This window comes from Dioscorea cayenensis, chromosome 10 (genome assembly GCF_009730915.1).
Source record: "Dioscorea cayenensis subsp. rotundata cultivar TDr96_F1 chromosome 10, TDr96_F1_v2_PseudoChromosome.rev07_lg8_w22 25.fasta, whole genome shotgun sequence".
Taxonomy (NCBI): domain Eukaryota; kingdom Viridiplantae; phylum Streptophyta; class Magnoliopsida; order Dioscoreales; family Dioscoreaceae; genus Dioscorea; species Dioscorea cayenensis.
The window spans coordinates 17607605-17613645 of NC_052480.1; the positions used below are offsets into that span (position 1 = coordinate 17607605).

At 40.5% G+C, this 6041-nt stretch overlaps 1 non-coding gene across 1 annotated transcript; it reads left to right on the top strand.

The window, feature by feature from the left end:
* Positions 1-1496: 1496 nt before the first annotated feature.
* LOC120271293 lies at positions 1497-1603 on the top strand. Its single transcript, XR_005539910.1, has one exon. It is a non-coding gene; the product is annotated as a small nucleolar RNA R71 (small nucleolar RNA).
* The last annotated feature ends 4438 nt before the right edge of the window (positions 1604-6041 follow it).

The window sequence follows — 6041 nt, forward strand, 5'->3', positions numbered from 1 at the left end:
TAGCATATGTAATGTAGCAAAGTCACTATAGTAATCACTGTAGCACATGGAGAATTTTCAGGACAGAAAGTTGGTCTAAGTCATACGATCTCAATGCCACCCAGGTATTAACCCCGGTATGCCTCAAATCTTGAAGGTTTTGGGCTTTCATGTGACATCTATACGACCCCTCATACAGCTCGCATACCCTGGGGGTTATAAAAGCACATTTCTAGGGCAAGAATGGGTGACCTTGAGCCACCACTTGGAAGAGAAGAAGAGGAGGAATTAGGAAATATTTGAGAGATGACATTTCGAGGTTAGAGAAGGAGGCAAGAACATCATCATCAAAGGGAAAGATTTATCATCAAGGAAGGAAGGATTAAGGATCATGAAGGGGCCTTCAGTTAGGAAAAGTGTCATGTGGCACTTCTTGGATGGGGGAAGTGTCATTTGGCCAGATCTCCATCTCTTTCTTCATCATTTTGACTAGGGAGTGTCATCTATGAACTCATTCTATGTTTTTTCTTGATTTTGTTGTTGTTATTTGTATGATGGCACACTAGACCCCCAAGGCCACCGGGTGTTGGTGAACCTTGGGGGTTCATCATGTATTTTGGATGTTTTTTAACTTAATTGAAATGTTTTGGTTGATTTATGATTTAGTTCATTTTTCTTCATGGGAAAAACTACTCAATTGAGAGATCCATAGTTCTTTTTTGAGTTATACAATTAGATGTGACCTACTCGAGTGTATTAGATCATTAATGAACTAAAAGGGGTTGCTTGTATCGGCATGTCGAGAAATTGGATATCGGTAGCCCTCCAATTTATAAGAGTAGACTTAGGGTAAGTATATCCTTATCTTGGAATCTTCTTGTACTTAATGCAATCGTAGGGATATTGGTTAGGGAGAAATTCCAATCAACATTCGTACGGGATTAGGGTTCAATCGCCGAGAAATCAGGGTTAATCTAATCTTGAAATCCCTTGATCTAAATCACCCTTGCTATCCTTTATTGTTCATCCATGTATCATGATGACCCCTCAAGGGGATCCACATCCATAGGCCTTTGCATATTATTGTAGCTCTTGCAATCACTTGTCTTGTGCTTTAATTCATATAACCATATTCTGTTTATTTTCTTGCATCTATTAGAGTAATTCTTCATGCTTAAGATGTTAGGTTAGATAATAGGTTTTGGAAGGAGTAATAGGAGCTCCTTAGCCCCATGGAATATGATCCTTGTGTTTTTATACAGGTATTACTTGGCGATCCCATACACTTGCAGGGAAGTAATCACTGTGCTGCAAGAGTGGTGATGACATCCACTTGATAAATACTGGCGGTCTTCACCGGTTTGTTCCTCTACGAACTCCTTATCATCTCTTCAATCAAACTTTGTGCTACACTTAGTTGCTTGTTATACAATGAACCTCCAGCGGCAGCATCAAGCATCTATTTGATGGAAGTATTTAGACCATTATAAAAGATCTAGATTTGTATCCATTCAACAATTCCGTGTTGCGGATAATTTCTCAACATCTCCTTGTACCTTTCCCATATATCATATAAAGATTCAGATTCCAATTGGCGAAAAGAGGAGATGTCGCTTCTGAGTTTGGTGATCTTAGCGGGGGAAAGTATCGAGCAACGAATGCTTCAGAAGTCTGTTTCCATGTTGTGAGAGACTCGAGGGGCAAGGAATTTAGCCACTGCTTGGCCTTTCCTCGCAATGTAAATGGAAAGAGTCTCAGGCAAACTGCTTCCTCAGAAACATTGCTAGCCTTATAAGTGTCACAGATTTCTGAGAAGTTTCTAAGATTCTCATAAGGGTCTTCATCCTGGAATCCATTGAACTGACACATCTGTTGCACCAATTGGATTAATTTTGGCTTCAATTTGAAATTGTTTACCACAATAGGAGGACGAATAATACTCAAACTGACTCCCTCAAGATTTGGCCATGTAAAATCTGTGATGCTTTGTAGTTGATTACCAGCTATTTCTTCTTCCTAACACACTTTCACACTTATCTCAGCAGATCCTGTCTCACTCAAATTAATCTGACGGATCCATCTTCTAAAATTTCGTTCAACTTTTGGATCATGGTTTTCTAATGGGGAAAAAGTGCTTCCACGGGTCATGCAATTGTACCTACGCGTATAAGATAGAGCAATGTAAGCTCAAGAGAAACTGAAGAACAAAGCTAAAGATGAAACTAAAATAAAGAATACAATGAAATGAAAGATATTCATAAGAATACACAATATAAATAAATTAGAACACCAGATTCTAAGCTTTCCTAATAGTTACAAGTCCCTGTTAATGTCACCAAAAACTTGATGTGTTCTCTACAAGTGCAAGGGTCGCACTTAAGTAATATAATGGTACCGCGTGACGGGTAGGGTTGTCGAACCTCAAGGACTGGACTAAAAGTACTAACTTAATACTGATCTCTAGTTAGAAACAAAATTGGGATTAGATTAACACAGAAAAATAAAATAGTAAAAGAGGAAAAGAAAAAGGAACAGGTGAAGATAATAGGCAGACTAGATCGAGTGTCAACAACAAGAGAACAATACCCCGGGATGTTTCCTATGAACTTAGTGATTCTCACTCACTCTCATGATTTACCATGTACATTCTAAAGTTCTAGTGTGTGTTCAAGAACAATGTTACAACTATGGCTGTAAACTAGGTCAAGTTTTGCAGAGAACTATGGGTTCATGCTCACCAAGTTTTGCCATTACCTAGGGCAACAACAACTGTGGCATTCCGCCATCGAGTTTTACCTTAGCAACTAGACAGATCAAACACATTGAGTTTTGTAAACACAAGATTTAACACAAGAACTAAAAGAACTCTATAAATCAAGAAATTACAAGTGTTCAAAGCATATAAAGTGATATAGTTCCCATCCCGGGGCACCGTGGCCGGCTAGCCCTTCATGGGTGGGTACAATATGGAGATGATAATAATAAATCTAAAGAAAGAAGACATGACTCTCTTCTCTTCAAGATTCACCTCCAATGCCGAGCACCATGTGCTAGTACCACTTCCCTAGTGCCTCCTACTCTCTCCTTGTTGCCTTAGAAGGTATGGAGAAGCTTGATCTTCGCTCTCATCAATGTCCTCGTGGTGGAAAAGAAGATCCTTTAACAAAGATGATTTAGAAACCCTAGAAACTGGAGTTAAAAAGGCAGATTTCAGGCTCGACATTATCAGCGCATCGAGCATGTCTAGACCGTGTTGTGTCGGGAAAGAATTGAGTAAGATGGTCAAGTGCTCGCCTGGAAGATTCAGTTGGAGGCACACGATCATGTCCCGACCGTGCAGTAGCATATCATAATCGTGTTAGGGGCACCCAGGATGTGTTTCCTCTTCTTGAATAAAATCATCTTTGAACTGAGGTTTTTTTGTAGTGACGACACTGACAAACGCCACTTGCATATGTACCGCAAGTGCACGGGTTTATCGAGTAATAAAATCCTAGGTGAGTGGATATCATATCCACAGGGAGTAAGGAATAAAAAATACTTGAATTGTTTCTTAACTAAGTGAAAAATAAATAGTGATTTGTGTGACAAAATATAATGTAACAAAAGTAAAAGAGACAAGAAAGAGAGCACAAGTAAAGGGGAGGTAAGGCAATCGATATAAATGGGGTACCCGGATATTGCTCCGCCTAGGACAATCATTTCAAGTGCAAAACCCTCTACTATGCTTTCTAACTAATGTATTAATGAGTCATGGAGATCCTTTCAATACATTGTCCCAAATCTACGGTCAACCATGCCTAACCCTATACATGTCCCGAAGGAGAAATTGAACAATCTCTCAACCTCACTCTCGTATAGAATCGCAATGAGTTCTAGAGATTCCAAGTGATAAATCATCTTCCTAGATATAGACCTAACCCTTTGGTCCAGGTGGAAGGTCCCTAGTCACAATTAAGCCCTAGGTGCTAAAATCACTTTAGTGCTTCACTCTGTTGCCTCTTCAACTAAGCCCCAACGGAAGGTCATCCCTTAGCCCATTCACTATACTATGACCGCAAAGAACTCGAGGAAATGGAGGTAGGATAAACCACACCGGAGAGGAAAGGGGATGCTCTGCTACCTCTCGACTCATCCTATCAACCCTCTCCAATCTAGCTTTGTCCAACTCTCGTGGTGTGTCACTCACTCACAAGGGTTACCAACAAGAACTCTCAACCCTAGTGTCACTCTAAGGGAGATTTCATACAATCAAGCATTCAAGATTAGAACTCAATAAAAACATCAATTAATTGAAAGCATAATAAAAAAGGTTTAATGAAACGAATACATCCTAGGGTTCACAAATCCAAGTACCCACTAGGGGGTTTAGCTCTCCATGGAGCTAATTAGAATCAACAATGAAATCAAATATAAAAGCAAAAAATCTATAGAAAACACAATCAATAGTCGTGGCGATAGTCTTGTGGAGAAGCCTCTACTCGGCCAAGGGTCCCTTTGTCCGGCCTAGGATACACCTCACCGGATCGGTACCGACGAAAGCTCTTCCACTAACCTTCTTCCAAACGGAGCTCGATGTCAGAGCCATAGAACCTCTCTAAATCCCTAGCCAATACCTCTCAAAATCCTAGTTGTGGCCCTCTCTCAAGTTATGGAAAAGATAGAGAAAAGAATTCTGAAATCGGGGCTGTAATCGGCCTTAAATAGGGCTGGAATCGAGAATCCACACGCCCCTGTGGATTCACCACACGGGCCTGTGGAATTAATGCACGGGTGTGTGGAATTTCAACACACCCGTGTGGATTCTCTAAAAACCCCCTTTGGCCAGCTGTGAACAATACCTGCTATAGTGTTTTGCTACAATGTTTGCTACAGCATCCTGCTATAGTACCAGCCCGAAATACTCCCGAATCCATGCTTTCATCAAGGTAACGTAAACGGGCACACATTTACGTCATACATCGCTTTGCTTCTTCATTAAACGGCCAAGTTGGTGGACATCTTGCTATACATGCACAAGCTGGAATGCTTGAATGTGACTGCCCTTGTGCCCCTCCAAATCAATGTGCTAACTTGAATATAAGGAGCTTGGCACACATTCTCTCATCTTGAACCCGACTTATGTCTTCGCGTTTGAACCTTCTCAAGATTTCCTCCAATTTGTGCATTCATGATCTACATTGGCTTCTTTCTCTAATCTTCGGCTTCATAACCCTATATGCATGAAAGTAATATAAATACACACATATTAGTGCTAAAACTAGGTAAAAGTAATGCTCACATAAGGAAAAAACACTTCGTATTCTTATCACACAAGCACTTATCAGACACGATCGTGTCAAAACCGTGTTGAGCTTGAGAACACCCTCCTACATAGATTTCTCACTAGAACACAAACCTGGCTGAGATATTCAGTGGGAAGGACACGAGCATGTCTCACTCGTGTCCTGCTTGAACACTTAGCACTTATAAAGCATTCTTTCTTTCTTCTTCCTGATTTCACTCCAAATCGCGTCAAGCCCCCCTATTCCTACACAAACAATAGAAATAACTAGAATAGCACCGCACATGCACAAATGTAAGCTTGAGAACAAGTGAACTGATAGATTTAGCATATGAAAACATGTATATAAAGTACACTCATCAGTACCCCAAATGTAGCTTAAACTCATCGAGCATGGACAGTAAGAGGTTATACTAGATAACGACGCCGTTGCTGTCAGCCATGACCTATTAGAGTATGGCTGAGAAGAAAATGAATATACCTCAAAGCCAGGGAGCGGAGAGTGGTAGTGACAAGTTCCCCTTGCTTATATCCCGCAAGTGCACGGGCTTGTCGAAGTAATAATCCCGGGTGAGCTGGGTCGAATCCACAGGGAGTAGGGAGTGAAAATACTTAGTTTGATTCTTAGCTATGTGGAAGATCAATTGTGATAGGTGTGAAATTGATTCAATTCTCAACAATAAAATCAACAAGTGAAAGAGCAAAAGTAAGAAGAGGGTAAGGCAATCGATAAAGATGGGGTACTCGGATAATGCTTCACCTAGGATAATCGCTTCAA